Source organism: Megalops cyprinoides, chromosome 1 (genome assembly GCF_013368585.1).
Source record: "Megalops cyprinoides isolate fMegCyp1 chromosome 1, fMegCyp1.pri, whole genome shotgun sequence".
NCBI classification, from domain to species: Eukaryota; Metazoa; Chordata; class Actinopteri; order Elopiformes; family Megalopidae; genus Megalops; species Megalops cyprinoides.
In genome coordinates, this window is record NC_050583.1 from 5,021,017 (window position 1) to 5,040,834 (window position 19,818).

Sequence of the window (19,818 nt, forward strand, 5' to 3'; positions counted from 1 at the left end):
TTTTCCATTTTTGTGGTATGTGTCACACCTGCTCCCAGGCAGCCAGCTCAGCCACGCCCACTCATCAAGCGCACCTGTGACTCGTTCTGCAATAAAGCCAGGGCTACATAAAGACTCCGTTTATGTTGCCTCATTGTGAGCTATTGTTTGTTACAACACTACTAAGCCTGCGCTCTGCCATTCTGTGTTTCGACTACTGGTTTTGACCCTTGCCCGTTTTTTGGACCTTGCTCGTGTTTGGATCTGGTTTTGACCGTTGCCTGTTTTTTGGGCCTTGCTCGTGTTTGGATCTGGTTTTGACCATTGCCTGTTTTTTGGGCCTTGCTCGTTTTTGGATCTGGTTTTGCACTGCTGCTTCTTGTTACTGACCCGTTTTGTCCCTGACTGCGATTTTGCCTTGCGTCATTAAACCCTGTTGACCGCTCTTGCATCCCAGTCTGTTTTCATTACAGTATGGCTGCAATCAGTTGACTAAACTTTTGGAAACGGCAAACATTTTATAAATATCATTTATAAAAATGACACCAGTATCAAACAAGTTTTTCCAAAAAATAAACTTTCTACCTATCAGGATATTAGAATTAAGCCATATGATTTGTTGTAAAATTTGTTCTGTGTTTTCTGGAGGATAGAATTGGAGTTGGAGCCAGCTTTGTATGGCGTCTTTCAAAAAGGGGGACACGTTGCAGAGAATATCCTCATTAAGCTGTGAGAGCTGGGGGTGTTTTATCTGTAGAAAGGAAGTAGTCCCTTTTTGAACATTGGGTGGACATTCTCTAATAGTCTTGTGGAAAACCATTTTGGGTTTAAAAAAGTTTTGGAATCAAGTGAGAGGTTCAAGGCCCTTAGATTTAACAATTTTAGGCCACCTGATCCATATTCATTCTAGAAATACACGTTTAACTTTATCTGGTTTACCGTTCCATATATGTACATGTATATATGTGCATTTGTCATAATTTGGCTTCAAACCTGACAAATTGGAGAAATAATCAAGATCTTGTGTTAGACTTTGCAAGGAAGAACACTGGGGGGCCAGCAGGAAACTGATGATGTCATCAGCATACATTGAAACCTTTGTATGTAGTCCCTGGAATTCGAAACCTATGATTTTATTATTTGACCTTATCTTTAAAGCAAGTATTTCAACTGCAAATATAAACAGATACGGTGATAAAGGACAACCTTGTTTTACCCCTCTTGATAATGAAATATTACATGAAATATGACCATTATTTATAATTTTACATGTGAGGTTGCTATACATAACTTTAACCCATTTTATTACAGATTCACCAAAGTTTAAGTAATCTATGCATTTATAAATAAAATCCACACGAACTTTATCAAAGGCCTTTTCAAAGTCCACTATAAAAATTAAACCAGCCTTTTTTGATATTTTGTAGTTCTCTATAATTTCCAGTAACTGCCTAATATTGTCCCCAATATTTCAACCTTGTAAAAACCCAGACTCGTCACAGTGGACAAGATCTGACAAGACACTAATGGGATGGGCTATATATTTTGCTAATATTTTAGCATTGCAACACTGAAGTGTAACAGGTCTCCAGTTTTTTAGGTAGACTGGGTCTTTATATTGGCGGCTGGTCTCATGTTTTAGTAATCTTCTGTATTGAAGATTTAAAAAGAATCGGTTACATTCTCCCCCCTTCTCCATCCATTTTGCTTTATTTTTAAAATATGTATTACTTGATCTTTCTTGATTAAGTTCTTCTTTTTCATCTAATTTATCTAACACATCTGTTGATATATTATCAGTGCTATCAATAATTAGTGTAAGCTTTTCAATCTCTTGTTAGTTTTTCTCTTTTGACCTAAACTGCTTTTGTTTAAAAGAAGAGTGCTGGATTGTGTGGCCTCTAAAAGCACATTTAAATGTATCCCACACAATAGGAGGATCTGCTGAACCTATATTATTCGGTCTCCTCCAAGTATATCTGGGTAAATCGGGATTTCTAAGTCTCCATATATCTACAAGATCCATGGCATCCATAATACCTGAGATTCCTCTACAGGCTTGCGGGTGATAATTTGTACAGTGGTTTCCTTGCCGATCAACAGCAGGGTTTAAAACAGTATTGTAGTCTCCTACTTTGATGAGGCTGTAGCTTGTAAGCCCGATACATTATTACAAATAATCTCAAAGAAGTTAATGTCACCATTTTTGGACCATATAAGTTAATAATACTAATATGTTTACTATCTATATGATCCACCTTCCCTGTAGGTCAGTTGAGAAAATGTTACTTTAAAATCCAGGTTGTTTTGAAAAGTGTCATAACACCTTTTGAGTTTTTCTAACATGAGAACAATGAATGCCACCCCCCCCCCCCCCCCCATTCCTTCTCCCAAACTGTTTCATCTGCAGCTATAGAATGTGTCTCTTTTAAACAAAAAATATTGTAGCTTTAGCTTTCAGCCAGGTGAAAATCGCTTGTATTTTTTATGGTCTGCTAAACCATTGCAGTTATAACTGGCTGTTCTCAGTTCTCTTATAACCATAATTAGATATTAAAGTTTGACTTTGGACAGTCTTTAACCCACTTGGTCAAACAAGGCAGTGTAGTAAAATTAAGATGGTTGAGTTTTACATAAATTATGCATTGTCAAAAAAAAAAAATACGATTCAAAGTGACCAAGCAGTGCCTAAAGTGACCCATCTGTTTCCTCCGAGAGAAAAAAAAATGTAACAAACACAGTGTGACCCAAAAAAGGTAGGAAAACACCTGCTTACAGCCACGTTGTTATCTTGGAGTCCCTGAAAAGCTGGTTGTTAATATACAGTTTATCCACTGTCAGTCGCACTTTATTGTTCTGTGCCCTGTTGCTTTTCATTATGGTAAAAAGAGCGTGTCTCCTTTCCACTATTTCGGGAACTGCTCATACATAGAAAAGGCTGTGCCTCTGAGTTCCCTTCCACGCTCTAGCACTGACATTTTCACTTTGAAATTGAGAAATCGCACTACTATCGGTCTGGGTTTCTTGGGATCCTTTTTGCGGCCAATCCTATGTGTTCTCTCAATTTCAGCTTCTGCTACCTGCTTGTCAGACATCTTAAGTTCACTTCTCATGAACTGTTTCAGCAGGTTTTCAGTCGCAGTATTATTATCGTTTTCCTCCTCCTTCACTCCCATTACAACAATATTGCTTCGCATGCTTCTACATTTCAAGTCCAGTAGTTCAGCTTTCATTTGCTTATTTTCATCAGAAAGTTTTTCTGTTGTTGTTAGGAGGGTAATCATGGTTTTTTGAGAGCCGCATTTTCTTGTTTTAGGTCTTCAAAGAGTTTATTATTGTATTCTACTGCTGTTTTTAATTCCACTATATCTTTTATGACATTGTGCAGCAGATCCAGCTTTCTGAGCTGCTTCATCTGTTCATTCATTGACGCTAACATCGCGCGGTCTTCAACCGAGCGTCTGCTAATTGCACTGAATGATATGTAATGTCATGTTATGAAAAACAGGCTAAATTGTTTCAGGGCTACTCAGTAAAAGGAAATGAGCCAGATCACACCAAAAAAGACCCATTTCACCATTTTGATCCGAAACCCACAGGTTCAGGCTAAGATCTCAGGTCTCCTTTTGATTCACAACTTCTGTCTGGGGCGCAGTGACCTCACCTCGGATCAGGGGGGAGATGTCCACAACTGAACGTAATGGGACGCTCCATGGAGCAGTCACTCTTCACAGAGTGACAGCTGGGCACCGGTGACTCTGCCCTCTGCAGGCTGACCCTGGTAACAGCACATGGAGACAGGCCTTCATTCACTGATATATGTCACATGCAAAACATCCACACTTACATTCCAAATGTATTCATTAGCTCTTGGATTTCATATTTGACATGACTTCTTATGTAATAGGGGACACTATCTGCAAACACATAACAACTGTGATGTGATTCCTTCTTACAATGAATGTATCACAAAAATTTAAGCAATTTCACAGATGATGAAAGAAAGAGAGGAAACTGACTCATGAGAAGTAACTGAGAAGCACAAGTGATACCAGCTTTCACATTTAACCTCTTGGCAACACTTCCTACGTAGACTTCCTGGTCCTATAGGTTCTTTAGATTTGTATATCAGATATGTGCTTGTGCTTTAGAAGTGAATGTAGTCAAGTTACTCCCCTCCTCACCTCACTTCATCGGATTCCTGTTATCACTTGCGTCAAGTTCAAAACTTTGGTGCTGGCATACAGGACAGTGAATGACACAGCCCTCTCATACCTACGATCGGTCTTCAAACCCTGTGTTCTGTCAAGATCGCTACATTCCGCAACTGCGGGGCAACTGACTGTCCCGTCCCGATGGGGTCAATCCTGTCAGACATGATCTCTGTCGGTACTGGGCCCTCACTGGTAGAATGAACTCCCAACTGAGTTCAGGACAGTGAATGACACAGCCCCTCATTCCCACGATCGGTCTTCAAACCCTGTGTTCTGTCAAGATCGTTACATTCCGCAACTGCGGGGCAACTGACTGTCCTGTCCCGATGGGGTCAATCCTGTCAGACATGATCTCTGTCGGTACTGGGCCCTCACTGGTAGAAAGAACTCCCAACTGAGTTCAGGAGTGTAGAATCACAAGCCATCTTTAGTCGCAGACTGAAGACCCACCGCTTCAGACTGCATCTCGGTTCCACCTCAATACCTGCCCCGAAAACCTGCTACCTCTAGGATTTGATATTTATCTTACTTGAATTATTGTGATGTATTTTGGATTCTGTCTTCTACTGATTGATGTATCGTAGTCTATTTGGCTTCCTTTGCCTAGTCAGGTTGCAGTCAGTTGCATAGTCATCTTGCACGAGTTAAGTCGTGGTAGGGTTTGAATGATATTACGCTCACACTCACTGGTCTGTGAGTTTTGTTAGCCTGGTCTGACACTTTTGCTCATGTGACTTGAATGGATACACTTATGTTCTATTGTGCCGGACGTCACTCTGGATAAGAGCGTCTGCTAAATGCACTGAATGATATGTAATGTCATGTCATGAAAAACAGGCTAAATTGTTTCAGGACTACTCAGTTAAAGGAAATGAGCCAGATCACACCAAAAAAGACCCATTTCACCATTTTGATCCGAAACCCACAGGTTCAGGCTAAGATCTCAGGTCTCCTTTTGATTCACAACTTCTGTCTGGGGCGCAGTGACCTCACCTCGGATCAGGGGGGAGACGTCCACAACTGAACGTAATGGGACGCTCCATGGAGCAGTCACTCTTCACAGAGTGACAGCTGGGCACCGGTGACTCTGCCCTCTGCAGGCTGACCCTGGTAACAGCACATGGAGACAGGACTTCATTCACTGATATACGTCACATGCAAAATATCCACACTTACATTGCAAATGTATTCATTAGCTCTTGGATTTCATATTTGACATGACTTCTTATGTAATAGGGGACACTATCTGCAAACACATAACAACTGTGATGTGATTCCTTCTTACAATGAAGGTATCACAAAAATTTAAGCAATTTCACAGATGATCAAAGAAAAAGAGGAAACTGACTCATGAGAAGTAACTGAGAAGCCCAAGTGATACCAGCTTTCACATTTAACCTCTTGGCAACACTTCCTACGTAGACTTCCTGGTCCTATAGGTTCTTTAGATTTGTATATTAGATATGTGCCTGTGCATTAGAAGTGAATGTAGTCAAGTTACTCCCCTCCTCACCTCGCTTCATCGGATTCCTGTTATCACTTGTGTCAAGTTCAAAACTTTGGTGCTGGCATACAGGACAGTGAATGACACAGCCCTTTCATACCCACGATCGGTCTTCAAACCCTGTGTTCTGTCAAGATCGCTACATTCCGCAACTGCGGGGCAACTGACTGTCCCGTCCCAATGGGGTCAATCCTGTCAGACATGATCTCTGTCGGTACTGGGCCCTCACTGGTGGAATGAACTCCCAACTGAGTTCAGGAATGTAGAATCACAAGCCATCTTTAGTCGCAGACTGAAGACCCACCGCTTCAGACTGCATCTCGGTTCCACCTCAATACCTGCCCCGAAAACCTGCTACCTCTAGGATTTGATATTTATCTTACTTGAATTATTGTGATGTATTTTGGATTCTGTCTTCTACTGATTGATGTATCGTAGTCTAGCTGGCTTCCTTTGCCTAGTCAGGTTGCAGTCAGTTGCATAGTCATCTTGCACGAGTTAAGTTGTGGTAGGGTTTGAATGATATTACGTTCACACTCACTGGTCTGTGAGTTTTGTTAGCCTGGTCTGACACTTTTGCTCATGTGACTTGAATGGATACACTTATGTTCTATTGTGCCGGACGTCACTCTGGATAAGAGCGTCTGCTAAATGCACTGAATGATATGCAATGTCATGTCATGAAAAACAGGCTAAATTGTTTCAGGACTACTCAGTTAAAGGAAATGAGCCAGATCACACCAAAAAAGACCCATTTCACCATTTTGATCCGAAACCCACAGGTTCAGGCTAAGATCTCAGGTCTCCTTTTGATTCACAACTTCTGTCTGGGGCGCAGTGACCTCACCTCGGATCAGGGGGGAGATGTCCACAACTGAACGTAATGGGACGCTCCATGGAGCAGTCACTCTTCACAGAGTGACAGCTGGGCACCGGTGACTCTGCCCTCTGCAGGCTGACCCTGGTAACAGCACATGGAGACAGGCCTTCATTCACTGATATATGTCCCATGCAAAATATCCACACTTATATTCCAAATGTATTCATTAGCTCTTGGATTTCATATTTGACATGACTTCTTATGTAATAGGGGACACTATCTGCAAACACATAACAACTGTGATGTGATTCCTTCTTACAATGAAGGTATCACAAAAATTTAAGCAATTTCACAGATGATCAAAGAAAAAGAGGAAACTGACTCATGAGAAGTAACTGAGAAGCACAAGTGATACCAGCTTTCACATTTAACCTCTTGGCAACACTTCCTACGTAGACTTCCTGGTCCTATAGGTTCTTTAGATTTGTATATCAGATATGTGCTTGTGCTTTAGAAGTGAATGTAGTCAAGTTACTCCCCTCCTCACCTCACTTCATCGGATTCCTGTTATCACTTGCGTCAAGTTCAAAACTTTGGTGCTGGCATACAGGACAGTGAATGACACAGCCCTCTCATACCCACGATCGGTCTTCAAACCCTGTGTTCTGTCAAGATCGCTACATTCCGCAACTGCGGGGCAACTGACTGTCCCGTCCCGATGGGGTCAATCCTGTCAGACACGATCTCTGTCGGTACTGGGCCCTCACTGGTAGAATGAACTCCCAACTGAGTTCAGGACAGTGAATGACACAGCCCCTCATTCCCACGATCGGTCTTCAAACCCTGTGTTCTGTCAAGATCGTTACATTCCGCAACTGCGGGGCAACTGACTGTCCTGTCCCGATGGGGTCAATCCTATCAGACATGATCTCTGTCGGTACTGGGCCCTCACTGGTAGAAAGAACTCCCAACTGAGTTCAGGAATGTAGAATCACAAGCCATCTTTAGTCGCAGACTGAAGACCCACCGCTTCAGACTGCATCTCGGTTCCACCTCAATACCTGCCCCGAAAACCTGCTACCTCTAGGATTTGATATTTATCTTACTTGAATTATTGTGATGTATTTTGGATTCTGTCTTCTACTGATTGATGTATCGTAGTCTATTTGGCTTCCTTTGCCTAGTCAGGTTGCAGTCAGTTGCATAGTCATCTTGCACGAGTTAAGTCGTGGTAGGGTTTGAATGATATTACGCTCACACTCACTGGTCTGTGAGTTTTGTTAGCCTGGTCTGACACTTTTGCTCATGTGACTTGAATGGATACACTTATGTTCTATTGTGCCGGACGTCACTCTGGATAAGAGCGTCTGCTAAATGCACTGAATGATATGTAATGTCATGTCATGAAAAACAGGCTAAATTGTTTCAGGACTACTCAGTTAAAGGAAATGAGCCAGATCACACCAAAAAAGACCCATTTCACCATTTTGATCCGAAACCCACAGGTTCAGGCTAAGATCTCAGGTCTCCTTTTGATTCACAACTTCTGTCTGGGGCGCAGTGACCTCACCTCGGATCAGGGGGGAGATGTCCACAACTGAACGTAATGGGACGCTCCATGGAGCAGTCACTCTTCACAGAGTGACAGCTGGGCACCGGTGACTCTGCCCTCTGCAGGCTGACCCTGGTAACAGCACATGGAGACAGGCCTTCATTCACTGATATATGTCCCATGCAAAATATCCACACTTACATTGCAAATGTATTCATTAGCTCTTGGATTTCATATTTGACATGACTTCTTATGTAATAGGGGACACTATCTGCAAACACATAACAACTGTGATGTGATTCCTTCTTACAATGAAGGTATCACAAAAATTTAAGCAATTTCACAGATGATCAAAGAAAAAGAGGAAACTGACTCATGAGAAGTAACTGAGAAGCCCAAGTGATACCAGCTTTCACATTTAACCTCTTGGCAACACTTCCTACGTAGACTTCCTGGTCCTATAGGTTCTTTAGATTTGTATATCAGATATGTGCTTGTGCTTTAGAAGTGAATGTAGTCAAGTTACTCCCCTCCTCACCTCACTTCATCGGATTCCTGTTATCACTTGCGTCAAGTTCAAAACTTTGGTGCTGGCATACAGGACAGTGAATGACACAGCCCTCTCATACCCACGATCGGTCTTCAAACCCTGTGTTCTGTCAAGATCGCTACATTCCGCAACTGCGGGGCAACTGACTGTCCCGTCCCGATGGGGTCAATCCTGTCAGACACGATCTCTGTCGGTACTGGGCCCTCACTGGTAGAATGAACTCCCAACTGAGTTCAGGACAGTGAATGACACAGCCCCTCATTCCCACGATCGGTCTTCAAACCCTGTGTTCTGTCAAGATCGTTACATTCCGCAACTGCGGGGCAACTGACTGTCCTGTCCCGATGGGGTCAGTCCTATCAGACATGATCTCTGTCGGTACTGGGCCCTCACTGGTAGAAAGAACTCCCAACTGAGTTCAGGAATGTAGAATCACAAGCCATCTTTAGTCGCAGACTGAAGACCCACCGCTTCAGACTGCATCTCGGTTCCACCTCAATACCTGCCCCGAAAACCTGCTACCTCTAGGATTTGATATTTGTCTTACTTGAATTATTGTGATGTATTTTGGATTCTGTCTTCTACTGATTGATGTATCGTAGTCTATTTGGCTTCCTTTGCCTAGTCAGGTTGCAGTCAGTTGCATAGTCATCTTGCACGAGTTAAGTCGTGGTAGGGTTTGAATGATATTACGCTCACACTCACTGGTCTGTGAGTTTTGTTAGCCAGGTCTGACACTTTTGCTCATGTGACTTGAATGGATACACTTATGTTCTATTGTGCTGGACGTCACTCTGGATAAGAGCGTCTGCTAAATGCACTGAATGATATGTAATGTCATGTCATGAAAAACAGGCTAAATTGTTTCAGGACTACTCAGTTAAAGGAAATGAGCCAGATCACACCAAAAAAGACCCATTTCACCATTTTGATCCGAAACCCACAGGTTCAGGCTAAGATCTCAGGTCTCCTTTTGATTCACAACTTCTGTCTGGGGCGCAGTGACCTCACCTCGGATCAGGGGGGAGACATCCACAACTGAACGTAATGGGACGCTCCATGGAGCAGTCACTCTTCACAGAGTGACAGCTGGGCACCGGTGACTCTGCCCTCTGCAGGCTGACCCTGGTAACAGCACATGGAGACAGGCCTTCATTCACTGATATATGTCCCATGCAAAATATCCACACTAACATTCCAAATGTATTCATTAGCTCTTGGATTTCATATTTGACATGACTTCTTATGTAATAGGGGACACTATCTGCAAACACATAACAACTGTGATTTGATTCCTTCTTACAATGAAGGTATCACAAAAATTTAAGCAATTTCACAGATGATCAAAGAAAAAGAGGAAACTGACTCATGAGAAGTAACTGAGAAGCACAAGTGATACCAGCTTTCACATTTAACCTCTTGGCAACACTTCCTACGTAGACTTCCTATAGGTTCTTTAGATTTGTATATTAGATATGTGCCTGTGCATTAGAAGTGAATGTAGTCAAGTTACTCCCCTCCTCACCTCACTTCATCGGATTCCTGTTATCACTTGCGTCAAGTTCAAAACTTTGGTGCTGGCATACAGGACAGTGAATGACACAGCCCTCTCATACCTACGATCGGTCTTCAAACCCTGTGTTCTGTCAAGATCGCTACATTCCGCAAATGCGGGGCAACTGACTGTCCCGTCCCGATGGGGTCAATCCTGTCAGACATGATCTCTGTCGGTACTGGGCCCTCACTGGTAGAATGAACTCCCAACTGAGTTCAGGACAGTGAATGACACAGCCCCTCATTCCCACGATCGGTCTTCAAACCCTGTGTTCTGTCAAGATCGCTACATTCCGCAACTGCGGGGCAACTGACTGTCCCGTCCCGATGGGGTCAATCCTATCAGACACGATCTCTGTCGGTACTGGGCCCTCACTGGTAGAAAGAACTCCCAACTGAGTTCAGGAATGTAGAATCACAAGCCATCTTTAGTCGCAGACTGAAGACCCACCGCTTCAGACTGCATCTCGGTTCCACCTCAATACCTGCCCCGAAAACCTGCTACCTCTAGGATTTGATATTTATCTTACTTGAATTATTGTGATGTATTTTGGATTCTGTCTTCTACTGATTGATGTATCGTAGTCTATTTGGCTTCCTTTGCCTAGTCAGGTTGCAGTCAGTTGCATAGTCATCTTGCACGAGTTAAGTCGTGGTAGGGTTTGAATGATATTACGCTCACACTCACTGGTCTGTGAGTTTTGTTAGCCTGGTCTGACACTTTTGCTCATGTGACTTGAATGGATACACTTATGTTCTATTGTGCCGGACGTCACTCTGGATAAGAGCGTCTGCTAAATGCACTGAATGATATGTAATGTCATGTCATGAAAAACAGGCTAAATTGTTTCAGGACTACTCAGTTAAAGGAAATGAGCCAGATCACACCAAAAAAGACCCATTTCACCATTTTGATCCGAAACCCACAGGTTCAGGCTAAGATCTCAGGTCTCCTTTTGATTCACAACTTCTGTCTGGGGCGCAGTGACCTCACCTCGGATCAGGGGGGAGACGTCCACAACTGAACGTAATGGGACGCTCCATGGAGCAGTCACTCTTCACAGAGTGACAGCTGGGCACCGGTGACTCTGCCCTCTGCAGGCTGACCCTGGTAACAGCACATGGAGACAGGCCTTCATTCACTGATATATGTCCCATGCAAAATATCCACACTTACATTCCAAATGTATTCATTAGCTCTTGGATTTCATATTTGACATGACTTCTTATGTAATAGGGGACACTATCTGCAAACACATAACAACTGTGATGTGATTCCTTCTTACAATGAAGGTATCACAAAAATTTAAGCAATTTCACAGATGATCAAAGAAAAAGAGGAAACTGACTCATGAGAAGTAACTAAGAAGCCCAAATGATACCAGCTTTCACATTTAACCTCTTGGCAACACTTCCTACGTAGACTTCCTGGTCCTATAGGTTCTTTAGATTTGTATATTAGATATGTGCCTGTGCATTAGAAGTGAATGTAGTCAAGTTACTCCCCTCCTCACCTCGCTTCATCGGATTCCTGTTATCACTTGTGTCAAGTTCAAAACTTTGGTGCTGGCATACAGGACAGTGAATGACACAGCCCTTTCATACCCACGATCGGTCTTCAAACCCTGTGTTCTGTCAAGATCGCTACATTCCGCAACTGCGGGGCAACTGACTGTCCCGTCCCGATGGGGTCAATCCTGTCAGACACGATCTCTGTCGGTACTGGGCCCTCACTGGTAGAATGAACTCCCAACTGAGTTCAGGACAGTGAATGACACAGCCCCTCATTCCCACGATCGGTCTTCAAACCCTGCGTTCTGTCAAGATCGCTACATTCCGCAACTGCGGGGCAACTGACTGTCCCGTCCCGATGGGGTCAATCCTGTCAGACATGATCTCTGTCGGTACTGGGCCCTCACTGGTGGAATGAACTCCCAACTGAGTTCAGGAATGTAGAATCACAAGCCATCTTTAGTCGCAGACTGAAGACCCACCGCTTCAGACTGCATCTCGGTTCCACCTCAATACCTGCCCCGAAAACCTGCTACCTCTAGGATTTGATATTTATCTTACTTGAATTATTGTGATGTATTTTGGATTCTGTCTTCTACTGATTGATGTATCGTAGTCTAGCTGGCTTCCTTTGCCTAGTCAGGTTGCAGTCAGTTGCATAGTCATCTTGCACGAGTTAAGTTGTGGTAGGGTTTGAATGATATTACGTTCACACTCACTGGTCTGTGAGTTTTGTTAGCCTGGTCTGACACTTTTGCTCATGTGACTTGAATGGATACACTTATGTTCTATTGTGCCGGACGTCACTCTGGATAAGAGCGTCTGCTAAATGCACTGAATGATATGTAATGTCATGTCATGAAAAACAGGCTAAATTGTTTCAGGACTACTCAGTTAAAGGAAATGAGCCAGATCACACCAAAAAAGACCCATTTCACCATTTTGATCCGAAACCCACAGGTTCAGGCTAAGATCTCAGGTCTCCTTTTGATTCACAACTTCTGTCTGGGGCGCAGTGACCTCACCTCGGATCAGGGGGGAGATGTCCACAACTGAACGTAATGGGACGCTCCATGGAGCAGTCACTCTTCACAGAGTGACAGCTGGGCACCGGTGACTCTGCCCTCTGCAGGCTGACCCTGGTAACAGCACATGGAGACAGGCCTTCATTCACTGATATATGTCCCATGCAAAATATCCACACTTATATTCCAAATGTATTCATTAGCTCTTGGATTTCATATTTGACGTGACTTCTTATGTAATAGGGGACACTATCTGCAAACACATAACAACTGTGATGTGATTCCTTCTTACAATGAAGGTATCACAAAAATTTAAGCAATTTCACAGATGATCAAAGAAAAAGAGGAAACTGACTCATGAGAAGTAACTGAGAAGCACAAGTGATACCAGCTTTCACATTTAACCTCTTGGCAACACTTCCTACGTAGACTTCCTGGTCCTATAGGTTCTTTAGATTTGTATATCAGTTATGTGCTTGTGCTTTAGAAGTGAATGTAGTCAAGTTACTCCCCTCCTCACCTCACTTCATCGGATTCCTGTTATCACTTGCGTCAAGTTCAAAACTTTGGTGCTGGCATACAGGACAGTGAATGACACAGCCCTCTCATACCCACGATCGGTCTTCAAACCCTGTGTTCTGTCAAGATCGCTACATTCCGCAACTGCGGGGCAACTGACTGTCCCGTCCCGATGGGGTCAATCCTGTCAGACACGATCTCTGTCGGTACTGGGCCCTCACTGGTAGAATGAACTCCCAACTGAGTTCAGGACAGTGAATGACACAGCCCCTCATTCCCACGATCGGTCTTCAAACCCTGTGTTCTGTCAAGATCGTTACATTCCGCAACTGCGGGGCAACTGACTGTCCTGTCCCGATGGGGTCAATCCTATCAGACATGATCTCTGTCGGTACTGGGCCCTCACTGGTAGAAAGAACTCCCAACTGAGTTCAGGAATGTAGAATCACAAGCCATCTTTAGTCGCAGACTGAAGACCCACCGCTTCAGACTGCATCTCGGTTCCACCTCAATACCTGCCCCGAAAACCTGCTACCTCTAGGATTTGATATTTATCTTACTTGAATTATTGTGATGTATTTTGGATTCTGTCTTCTACTGATTGATGTATCGTAGTCTACTTGGCTTCCTTTGCCTAGTCAGGTTGCAGTCAGTTGCATAGTCATCTTGCACGAGTTAAGTTGTGGTAGGGTTTGAATGATATTACGTTCACACTCACTGGTCTGTGAGTTTTGTTAGCCTGGTCTGACACTTTTGCTCATGTGACTTGAATGGATACACTTATGTTCTATTGTGCCGGACGTCACTCTGGATAAGAGCGTCTGCTAAATGCACTGAATGATATGTAATGTCATGTCATGAAAAACAGGCTAAATTGTTTCAGGACTACTCAGTAAAAGGAAATGAGCCAGATCACACCAAAAAAGACCCATTTCACCATTTTGATCCGAAACCCACAGGTTCAGGCTAAGATCTCAGGTCTCCTTTTGATTCACAACTTCTGTCTGGGGCGCAGTGACCTCACCTCGGATCAGGGGGGAGATGTCCACAACTGAACGTAATGGGACGCTCCATGGAGCAGTCACTCTTCACAGAGTGACAGCTGGGCACCGGTGACTCTGCCCTCTGCAGGCTGACCCTGGTAACAGCACATGGAGACAGGCCTTCATTCACTGATATATGTCCCATGCAAAATATCCACACTTATATTCCAAATGTATTCATTAGCTCTTGGATTTCATATTTGACATGACTTCTTATGTAATAGGGGACACTATCTGCAAACACATAACAACTGTGATGTGATTCCTTCTTACAATGAAGGTATCACAAAAATTTAAGCAATTTCACAGATGATCAAAGAAAAAGAGGAAACTGACTCATGAGAAGTAACTGAGAAGCACAAGTGATACCAGCTTTCACATTTAACCTCTTGGCAACACTTCCTACGTAGACTTCCTGGTCCTATAGGTTCTTTAGATTTGTATATCAGATATGTGCTTGTGCTTTAGAAGTGAATGTAGTCAAGTTACTCCCCTCCTCACCTCACTTCATCGGATTCCTGTTATCACTTGCGTCAAGTTCAAAACTTTGGTGCTGGCATACAGGACAGTGAATGACACAGCCCTCTCATACCCACGATCGGTCTTCAAACCCTGTGTTCTGTCAAGATCGCTACATTCCGCAACTGCGGGGCAACTGACTGTCCCGTCCTGATGGGGTCAATCCTGTCAGACACGATCTCTGTCGGTACTGGGCCCTCACTGGTAGAATGAACTCCCAACTGAGTTCAGGACAGTGAATGACACAGCCCCTCATTCCCACGATCGGTCTTCAAACCCTGTGTTCTGTCAAGATCGTTACATTCCGCAACTGCGGGGCAACTGACTGTCCCGTCCCGATGGGGTCACTCCTGTCAGACATGATCTCTGTCGGTACTGGGCCCTCACTGGTAGAAAGAACTCCCAACTGAGTTCAGGAATGTAGAATCACAAGCCATCTTTAGTCGCAGACTGAAGACCCACCGCTTCAGACTGCATCTCGGTTCCACCTCAATACCTGCCCCGAAAACCTGCTACCTCTAGGATTTGATATTTATCTTACTTGAATTATTGTGATGTATTTTGGATTCTGTCTTCTACTGATTGATGTATCGTAGTCTAGCTGGCTTCCTTTGCCTAGTCAGGTTGCAGTCAGTTGCATAGTCATCTTGCACGAGTTAAGTTGTGGTAGGGTTTGAATGATATTACGCTCACACTCACTGGTCTGTGAGTTTTGTTAGCCTGGTCTGACACTTTTGCTCATGTGACCTGAATGGATACACTTATGTTCTATTGTGCCGGACGTCACTCTGGATAAGAGCGTCTGCTAAATGCACTGAATGATATGTAATGTCATGTCATGAAAAACAGGCTAAATTGTTTCAGGACTACTCAGTTAAAGGAAATGAGCCAGATCACACCAAAAAAGACCCATTTCACCATTTTGATCCGAAACCCACAGGTTCAGGCTAAGATCTCAGGTCTCCTTTTGATTCACAACTTCTGTCTGGGGCGCAGTGACCTCACCTCGGATCAGGGGGGAGACGTCCACAACTGAACGTAATGGGACGCTCCATGGAGCAGTCACTCTTCACAGAGTGACAGCTGGGCACCGGTGACTCTGCCCTCTGCAACCTGACCCTGGTAACAGCACATGGAGAAAGGACTTCATTCACTGATATACGTCACATGCAAAACATCCACATTTACATTCCAAATGTATTCATTAGCTCTTGGATTTCATATTTGACATAACTTCTTATGTAATAGGGGACAATATCTGCAAACACATAACAACTGTGATGTGATTCCTTCTTTCAATGAATGTATCACAGCAGCTCTGATTAGTTACACTCCTGTGGCATAATAAGACTTTTTCCCTACAACCACCGCTAGCTATCGTTACCTTGTGCGGAAGTACTCTGTATCTGTTCATTCATTAATACTATCTCACTGATGTTGCTGTGCACTTTCATCACACCATCAAAGTGAATGTTTACATTTACTCATTCCATCTTCAATATATACACACACATGCAACAAAGCACGCACACAGTGTGTCTTCACCTCTTACTGTCTGGTTCCATCGAAGGTGTGGTAGATTTCTCCTCACGCTGCTTTGTCTGGGCTGTGAGGTAAGTGAGGAGTCAAGGAAAGATTTCTATGGACGGAAAAAACAGAAAAGCAGAACAATCAAAAACTCTTTTTCAAGCACCTTTTTCAAAGACCAACTGATCAGGTATACTGATATCAATATCAATAGTAAGTCAATGGATGTGTGTTCTAGTATGACATCTACTGATTCCATTAGTTATTGAGTCATATTGCCAATGGTAAACTTTTACATGTTTAAATTAATTTTATTTTAAAGGTTTTTGAATGGGCTTTTAGCAGCTCAAGCTGTGTAGATTCCTTTAAAGTGCCGACTGGTTTGGGGGCTGACTGGCATTGTGTCCCCTGAAAGAGCATGTTCAGGAAGTTATTAACATCTGCTAGAACATTTGGGTGACATAAAATTCATGTTGTGATAGAGTGTTGTGAGGGAGTTTTTAGGTATGTCCACTAGAGGGCAGCCACAGATTATCTTATGACAGGTTAAACTTCTGTGGCTGCCTGGTCATGTCTTAACATGTGGAACTGATGCACTTATTGCCTATCTGCCCAGTGTTAGCACTGCTACTGCTGCCATTGCTGTTGTGAATAAATAGGTGGCGCTGATTCTTATATACCAAATTCAGATTCGGATTCAATGTTTTATCGGCATGAGTTACATTGCATAAATACTGAAATGCACACGCACACACACAGACACACACACACACAGACACACACATATATATGTGTGTATAGCTCCTCCCAGTTGGAATCCCCACGTGTAGGTTGCTAGCCTTGCTAACTCAAAATGCTGAGTAATGAGTCAAGACTAATAATAATGAAGTAGGTACATTCACAGTCTAACAATTAGGAGATATGAGCAAGGTTTTCCTGACCAGCTTATAAGCATCTGTCTGTGCAAGAGGAGGAACAAGCTACCCTGCTACACTTACTTAAAAAATAATTTCAACCGATGAGCAAATCCTGCTGATGTACCAGATGTCAAAAACTTGGGTGTGACAGTTGATTGAAGTCTTTCTGTATCTGGACTCTACTTCTAAAATACATAAGGAAAGAGCTCCTTACTAAGACAAAGAGTTCATTGCTAAATTAAGATGACACATAATTTCAGCAACACTATGCAGTTGTGACATAAAATCAGTCCCGGTGCCATGGGCAGGCATTGGGAGGCCTGGCCCGCCCTGGGAGTCACTAGTGCCCGCCCTGGACGAGCCTGTCTGCATCACCAACCCCACTTCCCCCCAAGCACCAGTCCTTGCTTGTTTGCACAATATTTTTCCTAAATAGGCTAGTGTTATCAAAAGTTATCGATTTGCATATACATAACTCCTGAATAAAAATAAAAATGTCTTTGGTCTGATTTTTAAAAAAATAATTTAAACGGATTTGATTGCTTTGTCGATAACGGAAATTATTTGGTTATAGTAATGTTACAAATAAGGCACACAGCATTACGTATAGACACAATAAAAAAAAGTATTTATTGTATTTTATTGTGTCTATACGTAATGTCGTGTGCTTTCTTTGTATTGTGTTTATATAAATGTTCCACAGTGCACTGTTGTTGCAGACCACCCACAATTTCATTGTACCTCCACCATGCAATGACAATAAAGTCTATTCTGATTCTTCTGATTCTGATTCTGTTAGCTGTTAAGGTCATTTTGTAAACAACTGTGCTGAGCCATCTAGTGTGAATATGGATATACGGCGTTTCATTAATCAAAGATCACCAAGCTTGGCAGGAGAGAGCGGCAAGGTACCCTTAAGCGAAAGCCCAGGGTATAGCAGGGTACATTCTAAAACGCTTCACATGAAAATGCTTAACGTGGCTTAATGTTCCACCGAGGCGGTGGGGGGCCCCCAAATCAAATTCTGCTTAGGGTCCCATAAAGGCTTGGGCTGGTCCTGCTAAAAACTTAATAATGTGGTTAGACGCATAGGAATTTAATGTTAATTTGAAAGATAATTAATGTTATTATACAATGAGGTTGATCTCATTTGCGCCGCCCTGAAAAAAAACGTAATGAATTTGTGTCTGGCACCGGGTCTCTTATAGTCATTGTGCACAACGAAATTGCAATTGTGTCAACCTCCAACGGTGCATTTATATTTAAGTCCTCATACATATTTACAAAAAAAGTACAGAATCTACGCAATATAAGTACAAAACATAAACAATATAATGTGTAAAATACAATTAACGATAAAATACAACTAACGAGGGTGCAAAGGCGTCAGCAGCAAAGATGCAGTATAAGTGTGGTGTGACAAATATGGAGTGATGGTGTACTGGAGTGTTAAATGACATGTATGGTTGATGTAGAAATAGTGCACATAATCAGTGGTTTGAAATGGCATTTATGTAAATATTGCACGTACTCCAACGATAGCAGTACATCAGTCTTGTCAGGCTGATGAGATATCCGAGTTCAGTAGTGTCACAGCTTTTGGGAAGAAACTGTTTTCCAGTCTATTTGTGCGTGTGCGGATTGTTTTGAAGCGCCTGCCTGATGGGAGGAGCTTAAACAGATGGTGTCCAGGGTGTGTAATATCTTGATGTCTATGATGTTCTTAGCCCTCCTCACATAGCAAGTGCTGTGAAGATGTTCTAGTGATGGCAGCCCTATGCCAACAATGCCCTGTGTGGTTTTCACAACAAGCGGTTTTGTAATAATTCAGCAAAAAGTAGTTTCATGGTGGATGTCAAGCTTCAAAAAATCATTTTGGTTTCCTGTCTTGAAGTCTAAAAGTGATTAACTCCATTCTACCAGGAGCACAACTTACATGTTGGGCACTGTATAACATTACCCTATATTTTCATCAACTTAAAACATTCTCTTCAGCTGCTTGTATCAATTATAGTCCCAAGGAGGGGAAACACCCGGACTTAAGGGAGTGAAATATCAGTATTTTGGGCATTTTCATAAAACTTCAGTCGACCAGAACATGCAAGTCTTTTCTCCCATGGCCTACAGAAATACAGCCAAGGCTGAACAGCTACTGTCCAAATGAGGTGGCCTGAAAGGAGATTAATTAGCCACTAATTAGATCTGATCAACTTCTCTCATTACCACAAGCTCCGACCAGAGGGACACTGCAGCTAATAGGCTGTGGGACATACATCAGAAAAAAAAATAATTAATTAAATCACATTAAATCAATTAGATGATCAATTAATTGTATGTAATTCATGTTCATATCAATTCAGAACAGCTTGGTTTGTCCATTCAGTCACATGTTTAAAGACATTACTTTTCAAAAAGCTTCACTGGAAGTTGTTGTTGTTGAGCCACTCATTGCTGACCAGTTCCAGAACCCAAAACTTCATTTTTAATGTAGGAATTTTCACAACTATTTCAGTGCAGATGTAGGAACTGCTGCCTTGACTAATTTAAATGAAGTCCGCACGGGCCCAACCATCTGTGTTATGT

At 42.8% G+C, this 19,818-nt stretch overlaps 1 long non-coding RNA gene across 1 annotated transcript; it reads right to left on the reverse strand.

Moving 5' to 3' along the window:
- Nucleotides 1–11,201: 11,201 nt before the first annotated feature.
- LOC118793938 lies at nt 11,202–15,814 on the reverse strand. The gene is made up of 4 exons (XR_005005712.1): nt 15,797–15,814; nt 14,254–14,367; nt 12,711–12,824; nt 11,202–11,281 (listed from the first exon to the last, which is right to left on the reverse strand). It is a non-coding gene; the product is annotated as an uncharacterized LOC118793938 (long non-coding RNA).
- Between the last annotated feature and the right edge of the window lie 4,004 nt (nt 15,815–19,818).